This window comes from Dipodomys merriami, unplaced genomic scaffold, assembly GCF_024711535.1.
Source record: "Dipodomys merriami isolate MVZ:Mamm:240054 unplaced genomic scaffold, mDipMer1.0.p SCAF_23, whole genome shotgun sequence".
Taxonomy (NCBI): domain Eukaryota; kingdom Metazoa; phylum Chordata; class Mammalia; order Rodentia; family Heteromyidae; genus Dipodomys; species Dipodomys merriami.
This window is the reverse complement of record NW_027203715.1, coordinates 25978421-25991527: the sequence shown is the minus strand read 5'-3', so window position 1 is coordinate 25991527 and position 13107 is coordinate 25978421.

Here is a 13107-nt window from a genome sequence, read left to right as displayed (position 1 = left end):
TAACCCTCACCTTAACCTTAACCCTAACATTAACCCCAAACATAACCCACACCCTCAGATTCACCCTAAACCTAACTCTAACCCCACACCTCACCCTAACCCTAAAACTCAAACTCACTCTCAGCCTAGCCCTCAACCTAACCCTAATCCTAACCATAAACCTCATCCTAAACAACTCCATAATCCTAAGCCTAACCCTCACCCTAACCTAACTATCTCACCATCAACCTGACCCTCAGCCTAACCCTAAGCCTAACCATAAACCTAACCCTAACACACACACTCACGCTCATCCTAACCTTAAGCCTAACCCTAAACCTAACCCTAACCTACACACTCACACTCACCCTATCATTAATTCTAACCATAACCATATTCCTCCCCCAACTCTCACCCTAACCCTAACCTACCCCTCACAAAAACTCTAACCCTAACCCTCACCCTCAGTCTCAGCCTAAGCCTAAGCCAAAACCTAACCCTAACCCTCACACTCACCCTAACTCTAAACCTAATCCTAACCTTAACCCTAACCCTCACCCTCACCCTAACCCTCACCTTAACCCTAACACTAACACTAACCCTAATCCTAATCCTCTCCCTCAGCCTCACCCTAACCCTAACTCTAACCCTAAATCTCACCCTCACACTTACCCTGACCCTAATCCTATCCTTAAACCTGAACTTCACCCTAACCCTAAACCTAAACCTCACCCTAGCCCTCCCCCTAACCTTAATCCTAACCCTAACCCTCATACTAACCCTCCCCCTAACCCTAACCCTAACCCTAACATTAATCCTAACCCTCACCCTCAAACTCAACCTCAGCCTAATCCTAACATTAACCCTAATCCTCACCCTAACCCTAACCCTCACCCTCACCCTCACCCTAACTCTAATCCTAACCCTAACCCTAACCCTCACACTCACCCTCACCTTAACACTAATCCTAATCCTAACCCTATCCCGAACCCTCAGCCACAGACTAAACCTCACCCTAACCCTTACCCTAACAGTAACCCTAACCTTAACCTAACCCTCACCATAAAACTAACTCTAAACCTAAACCTCACCCTCACCTTAACCCTGAACCTAACCCTAATCCTAAACCTCACGCTAAACCTAAACCTTATCCTAACACTTACCCTCACTCTAACACTAACACTAACCCTATCACTAACCCTCACCCTAATGCTAACCATCACCCTAAACCTAAACCTCACCCTAACCCTCACCCTAAACCTCAACTTCACCTTAGCCCAAACCCTAAGCCTAACCTTCATCCTCACCCTAAACCTCACACTAACCCTAACACTAATCCTCAATTTAACCCTCACCCTCACCCTATATTCTAACCCGACCCTCACCCTTACCATAACCCTCAACCTCAGCCTAACCCTCACCTTTACTCTTATAGTCACTCTCATCCTAACCCTCACCCTTACCCTAACCCTCATCCTAACCCTCACCCTAACCGTAACCCTAACCATCACCCTAACCCTAACCCTTGCCCTCACCTTCAGTCTCAGCATAACCCTAAGCATAAGCCTAAACCTATCCCTAAACTTCACAGTCATTATAGCCCTCACTCTAACTCTTATCCTAAACCTAACCCTCATCCTAACCCTAAACCTAACCATAAACTAAACCAGCACTCTAAACCTAATCCTCATCCCCACCCTCACACCTCAGCCTAACCCTAAGCCTAAGCCTAACCCTAACCCTCACACTCACCCTCACCCTAACCCTAATCCTAACCCTAACCCTAATCCTAAACCTAAACCTCAACCTAACCCTCACCGTAAACCTAACCCTAACCCTAACCCTCACCCTGACCTTAGTCCTCACCCTAACCCTCACCCCAAACCTAACCCTCACCCTCACCCAAACCCGAACCTTAACCCTCACCCTAAGCCTACCCTTAATATTAACCCTAAACCTCACCCTAACCCTAACACTAACCCTCACAATCACCCTAGCCCTCAACCTTACCCTACTTGTAACCCTAAACCTCATCCTAACCCGCACCCTAAACTTAACCTTAACCCTCACCCTAAAACTAAACCTAATTCTCACCCTCAAACTAAACCTAACCCTAACCCTCACCATAACCCTAACCCTAAACCTCACCCTAACCCTAAACCTAACCCTCACCCTCACCCTAGCCCTCATCCTAACCCTAATCCTCACCGTAACCCTCATGCTAACCCTCACACTAACCCTAACCCTAACTCTCAACCTAAACCAAGCCCTACTCCTAACCCTCAACCTATACCTAAACTTAACCCTAAACCTAAACCTCACCCTCATGATAGCCCTCACACTAACCCTAATCCTAAACCTAACCCCCATTATAACCATCACCCTAAACCTAACCCTAACCCTCACCCTAACCCTAACCCTCACCCTCACTCTCAGCCTAACCCTAAGCCTACCTCTAACCCTAACCCGAAACCTAACCCTCACACTCACCCTCACCCAAACCCTAATCCTAAAACGAACCCTATCCCTAACCCTAAACCTCACCCTAAAACTCAACCTAAACCTAAACCTAAAACTAATCCTAACACTAACCCTCACACTAACCCTCACCTTAAGTCAAACTCTAACCCTAAACCTCACCCTCAACCTAACCCTAACCCTCACCCTCACCCTCTCCCTCAGCCTATCCCTAAGCCTAAACCTAACCCAAAACCAAACCCTCACACTCACCCTCACCCTAAACCTCAGCCTTACCCTAAGACTAAGCCTAAGCCTAAACCTAACCCTAACCCTCACCTTAACCATAAGCCTCAACCTAACCCTAACACTCACTCTAACCATAACCCTAACCCTCACCCTCACCAACACCCTCACCCTAACCGTAACCCTCACCCTCACCCTAAATCAAACCCTAACCCTAACCCTCACCCAAACCCTAAGCCTAACTCTAAACCTAACCCTAACCCTCACACTCACCCTCAACCTAAATTAATCCTAAACCTAAACCTATCCCTAACTCTAACCCTCATACTAACCCTCAACCTAGTGCTCACCCTAACCCTAATCCTAACCCTAAACCTCAACCTAACCCTCACCCTAACCCAAACCCTCACCCTAACAATAACTTTAAGCCTCACATTCATGCTAGGCCTAGGCCTAAGCCTAAGCTTAAGCCTAACCCTAACACTCACCTAACCCTAACACGAACACTAACCCTAACTCTAACCCTAAACCTCACCCTCACCCTAACCCTAAACCTAACACTAACTCTAAAACTCAACCTAACCCTAACCCTCACCCTCACCCTAGCCCTCAGCCTAACCCTTATGCTAACATTAATCCTCATCCTAAACCTCACCCTAACCCTAACCCTAACCCTCACCCTAACCCTAGCCCTAACCCTAACCCTAACCCTCAACCTAATCATAACCGTCACTCTCACCGTAACCCTAACCCTAACCCTCACCCTAAACCCAAACTTAACTGGAACCCTAACTCTCACCCTAACCCTAACCCTAACCCTAACCCTAACCCTAACCCTAACCCAAACCCTCACAATCAGCCTCACCCTAACCCTAACTCTAAGCATAAAAATCACTTTCACCATAACCCTAAACCTAACCCTAACCCTAAACCTCACCCTAATCCTAACCCTAACCCTAAACCTCATCCTCAACCTAGCCCTCACCCTCACCCTAATCCTATCCCTAACCCTCATCCTAACCCTCACCCTAACCCTAAAACTCAACCTCACTGAAACCCTTACCCTACCCCTCATCCTAACCCTAAACTTAACCCAAACCCTAACTGTCACCCTAACGCTAACCCTAACCCTCACCCTAAGCCTAACACTCACCCTCAGCCTCAGCCTCAGTCGAAGCCTAAGCCTAAGCCTAACCCTAACACTAACCCTCACACTCTCCCTAACCCTAACCCTAATCCTATTCCTAAACTTAACCCTAACCCTCACCCTCACCCTATCCCTCACCTTAACCCTAAACCTAACACTAACCCTAAACCTAAGCCTCACCCTCAGCCTCACCCTAACCCTATCTCTAACCTTAAATCTCATCCTCACCCAAACCCTATCCCTAAACGTCACCCTAAACCTAAGCATAAACCTCACCCTCAACCTAGACCTCCCCCTAACCCTAACCCTCATCCTAACCCTCCCCCTAACCCTAACATTAACTTTCACCCTAACACTAACCCTCACCCTCAGCCTCACCCTCAGCCTAAGCCTAACCCTAACCCTAAACCTCACACTCATCATAACCCTAACCCTAATCCTAATGCTGACACTAACCCTAACCCTCACCCTCACCCTAACCCTCAACTTAACAATAACCCTAACATTAACCCTAAACCTAACCCACACCCACAGCCTTACCCTAACCCTAACTCTAACCCTAAACATCACCCTGACACTAACCCTAAGCCTCACCCTAACCCTAAACCTAAAACTCACCCTCACCCTAACAATAAAACTAACCCTAACCCCAAAACTCATCCTAACCCTCCCCCTAACCCTAACTCTAAACCTAAACCTCACCCTCACCCTAACCCCAACCCTAAACTTAAACCTCACCCTAAACCGCACCCTAACCCTAATCCTCACCCTCACCTTCACCCTCCACCTCACCTTAACTGTGACCCTAACCCTAACTATAACACAAACACTAACCCTAACCCTAATCATATCCCTCACCCTCAACCTCACCCTCACCGCAATCTTAACCCTAACCATAACACTAACAATAACCCTAACCCTAAACCTAACCCTAATTCTCACCCCCACCCTCATCCTCAGCCTAAACCTAAGCCTAACTCTCACCGTATACCTAACCCTAAACCTAAACCTAACCCTAACACTAAACCTAACACTAATCCTAAGCTTCACCCTCACGCTAACACAAACCCTAACCCGAACCCGAACCCTAACCCTAAGCCTAACCCTAACCCTAACCCTAACCTTCACACTCAATCTAACCTAACCCTATTCCTAAACCTAACCATATCCCTAAACATAACCCTCACCGTAACCCTCACAATAGCCCTCACCCTAACCCTAATCCTAACCCTAAACCTCATCCTAAAACTCACCCTAACCCTGACCCTACCCCTCACCGTCATGCTCGGCCTAAGCCTAAGCCTTAGCCTAAGGCTAACCTTACACCTGACCCTCACCCTAACCCTAAACTTAACACTAACCCTAACTGTAAACCTAAACCTCACTCTCACCATAACCCTAACTCTAACCCTAAACCTAAACCTAAACCTCATCCTAACCCTAAAACTAACCTTCACCCTCACCCTCACCTTAACGCTCACCCTAACCCTAACCCACACCCTAACACTTACCCTCACCCTAACACAAACCCTAACACTAACACTGACCCTCACACTAAGCTAACCATCAAACTAACCCTAAATCTAAACCTAAGCCTAACCTTCACCCTCACCCTATCCCTAAACCCCATCTTCCCCCTAAACCTCACCATAACCCTAACACTAATCCTCAATCTAACCCTCACCCTCACTCTACCCCGAACCCGAAACCTCACCCTAACCCTAACCCTGACCCTTACAGTAAACTTCTACCTCAGCCTAACCCTCATGTTGACCCTTACGGTCCCCCCCACCCTAACCCTCACCCTAACCCTAACTCTCACCCTCATGCTCGGCCTATGCCTAAGCCTAAGCCCAAGCCTAACTGTAAACCTGACCCTCACCCTAACCCTAAACCTAACACTAACCATTACTCTAAACCTAAACCTCCTACTCAAGCACAACCTCAGCATAAACCTAAGGCTAACCCTAAACCTAAAACTAACCCTCACACTCACACTAACCCTAACCCTAATCCTAATCCTAACCCTAACCCTAACCCTCACACTAACCATAACCCTCACCCTAACCCTAACCCAAACCCCAAACCTAACCCTAACCCTCACCCTCAGCCTCACCTTAACCCTAATTCTAAACCTAAACTTCACCTTCACCCTAATCCTACCGCTAAACCTAACCCTAACCTTAACCCTAACCCTAGCCCTCCCCCTAACTATCACCCTAACACTAACACTAACACTAACCCTAACTCTAACCCTTACCCTAACACTAAACCTCACCCTAACCCTAACCCTAAGCCTCATTCTAACCCTAAACTTCACCCTCACCCTCACCCTCAGCCTAAACTTAAGCCTAACCCTAACCCTAACCATAACCCTCACACTAACCCTAAACCTAAGCCTAATCCTAATCCTAACCCTCAACCTAACCCTCACCATAACCCTAAACTTAACCCTAATACTAACCCTAAACCTAACCCTAACCCTAACCCTAACACTAACCCTCACACTCACCCAAACCCTAACCCTAATACTAATCCTAAACCTAACCCTAACCCTCACCCTCACTCTCACCCTCACCGTAACCCTAACCATAACACTAACCCAAACCCTAACCCTAACCCTCACCCTCAGCCTCACCTTAACCCTAATTCTAACCCTAAATTCACCCTCACCCTAACCCTACCGCTAAACCTAACCCTAAACTTAACCCCAACCCTAGCCCTCCCCCTAACTATCACCCTAACCCAAACACTAACACGAACCCTAACTCTAACCCTAACCCTAACCCTAAGCCTCACCCTAACCCTAAACCTCACCCTCACCCTCAGCCTAACCTTAAGCCTAACCCTAAACCTAACCCTAACCCTCACACTAACCCTAAACCTAACCTTAATCCTAATCCTAACCCTAACCCTAACCCTCACCCTAACCCTAAACCTAACCCTAACACTAACCCTAACCCTAACCCTCACCTTAAACCTCAACCTCAGCCTCACCCTCATGCTCGGCCTAAGCCTAACCCTAAGCCTAAGCTTAAGCCTAACCCTAAACCTCACAGTAATGCTCACCCTAACGCAAACCCTAACACAAAAGTTAACTCTAACCCTAAACCTCACTCTCACCCTAACCCTAACTCCAACCCTAAATCTAAACATAAGCCTAACCCTCTTCCTAACCCTAACCCTCACCCTCAACCTAGACATCAACCTAACCCTAATACTAACCCTAACCCTAATCCTAACCCTAAACCTAAACCTAACCCTAACCATCACCCTTAACCTAATCCTCAAACCCACCCTCACCCTCAGCCTAACACTAAGCCTAAGCCTAATCCTAACCCTAAACCTCACACTGAGCCTCACCATAACCCTAATCCTAAATCCAACCCTAACACTAACCCTAAACCTAACCCTCCCCCTAACCCTCCCCCTAACACTAACTCTGACACTAAACCTCACCCTCAACCTAACCCTCACCCTAAATCTAAACCTAACCCTCACCCTCACCGTAACTCTAACCCTAACCCTAAAAATAACACTAACCCAAACCCTCACCCTAAACCTAACCCTAAATTAAACCCTCACCCTAACCGTAACTCTAACCCTAACCCTAAACCTCACCCTAACCCTAACCCTAACCCTCACCGTCAGCCTCACCCTAATCTTAAACTTAACCTTAACCATAACACTAACAATAACCCTAACCCTAACCCTAATCCTAAACCTGATGCTCACCCTAAACCTAACCCTAACACTCACCATAACCCTAACCCTAACCCTCACCCTAACCCTGAAATTAACACAAACCCTAACTCTCACCCAAACGCTAACCCTAACACGAATCCTAAACGTAACCCTCACCCTCAGGTTAACGCTAAGCCTAACCCTATCCCTAAGCCCAACCTAAGCATTCACCCTAACACTAACCCTAATCCTAATCCTAAACCTAACCCTAACCCTAACCCTCCTCCTAACCCTCACCCTAACACTAACCCTAACACAAACCCTAACCCTTACCCTAACCCTCACCCTAACACTTACCCTAATCCTAACTCTCACCCTTAGGGGAACACTCACCCTCAGCCTAACCCTCACCTTTATTCTTACCGTCACACTCACCCTAACCCTCACCCTATCCCTAACCCTCATCCTAACACTCAGCCTAACCCTAACGCTATCCATCACCCTAACCCAAAACCTCACCCTCACCCTCACCCTAAGCCTAACCCTAAGCCTAAGCCTAAGCCTAACCCTAACCCTCACCCTTACCCTAGCCCTCTCCCTAAACCTAATCCTAACGCTAAGCCTCATCCTAACACTCACCCTAACTATCACCCAAAACATATTCCTCACCTCCACCCTCACCCTCAGCCTAACCCTAAGACTAAGCTTAACCATAACCATAACCCTCAACCTCAGGCTCACCCTCACCACAAACTAAACCCAAAACACAACATTAAAAATAACCCTAATTTTAACCCTAACCCTAAACCTAATCTTCACCCCCACCCTCACCCTCAGCCTAACCCTAACTCTAAACTGCCACGCCGACCCCAGTAGAGTCTGCTTAGCATGGGAAACCATCTATCAGACCATGATAGGGGCCTCGAGACCCATCTCTGAGTTTTGGGACTTCACCGAAGTCTACCTCAGAGAATGGGGCTTTACAGAAACCTATCTCCAAGTTTTGGGACTTCACCGAAGTCTACCTTAGAGAATAGGGCTTCTAAGAGGCCTACTCCTGGGAAAAGGCTGGCAAAACCCCTGGAAAAGATGTGTTTCTGCCTATCTTTTCCTCATAAGAGTGCCTATTAATCTTTTACTGTTTCTACTGCTCATTGTACTTACTCATTGTCAACGTTCCCTTATTCAAAGCTCTTTCTTAAGAGTGTTGACGACTCCAATATCTGATGAGTGTCTTAAAAATATGACTAACTCACCAGAGTTAAGTGCTACCCTGAAACCCCTCTTATGGAGGCTAGTAGACAAGTTATAAGTAAATATAAAAGTATTGGGGGTTTCACAAAGTCACTCCAGAAGGAATTGTAAGATTTACAAAAAGTTGTAGGCGCGGCTAGAACAGAAAGAATGTATGGCAATTGCTGAGATAACTACTTAGGAGAAAGAACTTCCTCATTTACTAAGAGACTTGCTAAATCTAAGTCTCCTTGGTGCTTACTATGAAAGAAGGAACAGGAAAGATCTTAATGGGACAGTTAAGGCCTCTATAGAAAAAAGTAGTGGTTAATTGGTGACAATCATCGAAACCAATTGTATTTCTTAAAAATAGAGGTAAAGCTGGAAACAAGTGCCTTTCAGGCGACCAGCTGGTGACTGCCCAAGAATGAAGCCCTGCAGCAAGATTATGTAACCTTTTGCCCTTTCTTATGGAGACTTTTTGCTATAAAAGTTTGTTATCCTCTGCATTAAATCGCACTCAGCACTCAGCATCCACTCCTAATGTGTGTGAGTTGTCTGTTTGCCATCTCCCCGTCCTATTCCAGGTTCCTCCCCTAGGTATCCTCCGTTGTCCCGACAGAACCCGGTCCGCGGCAGGTGGCGCCCAACGTGGGGCTCAGAGCGGGGCAAGAAGCAGTTTCTTCAGTCAAGGAACCTTGGGAGGTAAGCATCTATCTCTCTCTCTCTCTCTTTTCCTTTCACCTGGAATAGTAGTCAGAAGCTCGTTGGGGTGCTGCAGGCCCCTCAGTTGTGACTGAGAAAGATAACGAGCAAATCATGGGGAGTTCATCTTCTAAGAATAAGGATAGTTTGTCTCTATTTTAAAACATATACTCCACAGTAGCAGTGGGAGAACAAACTAATCCTTGGTTCCCGCAGGAAAAAGGAAACCATTGAAAAAGTGAATGTAAATCTAAGTTCCATAAAGAGGGAACTCCTCCTTTGAGAGGAAACAAAAAACGGACAGAGGGGCAACCAGCCCCTCCCCAAGAGAATAAGAAACAGTTAGATCATTTGATACAATTTTCATATTTCAGGAATGGTGAAAGCCTGCAGGTGTGGTCTTGGGGCTGGCGGAGAGTCTTGGCGGACGCGCTATAAGACTGCCAGTGGGGCCAGTGGGAGACGTCCCCTGGACCCCTGGGTGGGGCTGTCCTCGAGATCGGGTAGAGGGGGTTCGAGTCCCCCCGATTGGCCGATTCTCTCTGGTTGGAAGCCCTTCTGGACAGACTGTCTGACCAGCAGTCTGACGCGCTTGCTGTCTGTCTTGAGTGTGCGTATATGTCTTCTGTTAACTCTAATTTGAATCTTAGGCACGCAGCCCTGGGGCTGGTGGATGAGGGGCTTACTGATCCCGTAGACCAGAGGAAGAGTGCGCATTTCCCACTTAATTGCCCCTTCCACCCTTTTAGAATTACAGGAGTGCCCGGACCAGATCACCCACCTCCCCAGAGAAAGCGTGACCAAGTGCGCGTACATTACCAACCCCCGTATGCAGCAGTGTGTGTGTGTGTGTGTGTGTGTGTGTGTGTGTGTGTGTGTGTGTGTAATTTTAACTTCTTTTTCTTTCTTATCTCGGTTTTATTAATTTGGACACTCCTTGTCCCAGAGATGGGGCAAGGACAAAGTAACCTTACTCCTCTCAACTTCCTGCTCAGTCATTTCAAAGAGGTAAAAGAGAGGGGGTATAATTTGAGTATAATTGAAAATCTCAGAAGAATCTAAAAAGAAAAATTCTCTAGAATAAGTAGAGGGGGTTCGAGTCCCCTGGTAAGTGGTGAGATGTCACCCCATTCACTGAGACCTGATTTTGTCTTTGTGGACACTTGTTTGTCTTGTTTACAGTGTGTGTGTTCGTTTTATGTTTTCTGAGGTAGGGAAGATTTGGGTGAGTGTGACAGGCTCACTCAGCAGACTCTGGATTCAGTTTGCTGAATGAGAACAGCACAGAGATTCAAAAGACTAATTAGTGAATTGCCTTGCTAACAAGCAAGCTCTGGGAAAATTAAGCCCAACAAAGGTACCTAGTTTAAAAGAAATACTGTCTTAAATTTTTGTTTAAAACCTTTAGAAAGTGTACGTACAACTAATTTTGATTTTTGCGCGCTTTAAGATCTGTGTGTTTTGTGTGTGTTTGTGAACGTGTTCAAAGATAAAAAATTGTCAGCATGCTGTAACAATTGCGTGAGTTTAAATTTAAAAAATTCAAAAGGTTATGAGGTTTGGACATTACCAAAAAATTTTAAAAAATCTTCACATTGTTTTAAATGGCTTTTTAAAAGGTTCTTTAACTTGCAAATTAGAAAATCTGGTATTTTAAAAACTAATATTTTAAAATGCATAAGACTGTTTATACTGTAATCAAGTTATCTGGCTTAACAAAAATGCATTGGCTGTTTGGGGTCTAATTCCCTTGGCTAAAATTTGGGGATAAATATTAGAAATTTAAATGTAAAGGTTAGTTTAACACTGTCAAAGATGTTACCAGTTCTGTCTGTCTAAAACTGTATTATTTCATTTGAGAACCAAGAGAAGAGACAGGGAAAAACTTAGAAACCAACAGAAGACCTATCTTTAGAGGTGAAGGGTGAACAAGCAGAAGTGCAGTTCAGCTGGTCATGCAGTGGGACAGGCCCTGGGAGGAGTCCACGCATGGTGAGGCAAGCTGGCACAAACGCAGTTCATCTAACCCTAAAGAGTCAGATAGAGTGTGTGGCCATTCCATAGGAGGGGCCAAGTGGCCCATCGTTGTTCTGTCTCTTTTCCCTGCAGATAGACACTGAAAACATGATGGTTAAAATGAATGATGTGATGATCTGATTAGTATTGCTAAAACTTTCCCTTGGATGTGTTAACATTAAAATTAGGAAGGCCTTAAAAAGAGGGCAAAAAGTTATTTGTATAATGTGGCTTACTTTCAATTATGTTCTACAATTAGGATGTTTTTAAAAGTTATAAAGATGTTAAATCTAGCTTTGTGGTATAGTAAAGGTGACTGTAATTCTTGCATTAAGGAAAATTGTCATTTGAGTTTAAAAATCTTAATGTGTGTCTGTTTTAAAACAAGCAGCCAAGAGGCAATGAGTGACACTTGGCCTCAAGATTTCAAGGGATTTTTTCAAAATGCAAATGAAAACTAAAGTATAAAATATTAAAGGTGATTAATAAGAGGTTTAAAAAAATAGGGAATGGATTTTTGGATATATAGTTTAAATGTAAAATCATTCTTGACATTGGCCTCAATGTGCAAAAAAAAAAAAAATAGGATTATCAAAATGATTGCTATTCTAGTTTGCTCTTATAGGTTTTTTAAGTTTCCAGCAAGCCCAAAGCAAAGCACAGAGGATTCTTACAGTTTGTCAGATGTAACTTTGACTCTTAATAAGTGTCAGGTAAGTGCATGCTTAAAAGCTACTTCTATGTTGACCACCTTGTTGCTTTTAATTGGAGTAAAATGGCCTTTTATAAGACTCAGTGATCTGCAAACTGGTTCAAAGCCAGCCCGGGCAGAAAAACGTCCCTGAGAGGCTGTCACCTCTATTTAGCCAGCAGAGTACTAGCCCTGGACTGAAGAGTCAGGGGACAGTACTCAAGCCCCAAGCTGGAGACTCACAGTGGCAGAGTACTAGCCTTGAGCTGTAGAGCTGAGGGACAGTGCTCAGGCCCCGAGTTCAAGTCCAACGACCAGCTAAAGGGAAATGCCAATGAGGCATGAGGCATTTATCCCAATGTAGAGAAGACACTCCTGGGACAAAAGCAATGGTGGAGCATCCAGAGGCAGTAAGCCACTGCTTGGATGGCAGAAATGTCAGATCCTAGAGTCATTTGTGCGTGGCCCTTCAAAACTGGTCAGAGCCGGGAGGTCATAGGAAGATAGTTTGGAAGCATGCCTAATGTTCATGACTACCTTGTAAGGGACAAGAACTTGCCAGTCCTCTGTGATAGTGAAAAGCTAATGTTATAAAATGTGGGAGATAGTTTAAATCTTAACCCCTTTATGTGCCAAAAGCTCTAATTGGCAGTTACTATTGAGCTGACACTAGTTACATGAAATTCATCTGCTCAGGAAAAAGTTTGTAAACCTGAGAGTGTGTTTCTATTGATATCTGTCTAAAGGCCTGCAAAGGTAACTCAGGCATTGTGTTAGGGTCACTAGAGATCACATTCCTAAGCCATCTAAAAAGATGCTTTTTGCAAACTAGAGTGCTAAACAAGCTACACTGCTGTAGCCAGAGAAAAGGTCTGTGCAGTTGTCAAAAGTTAAATATTGTTCTTAATGACATCTAACCCTGATAGCCTCTTTGTAAAATAGGCTAAGG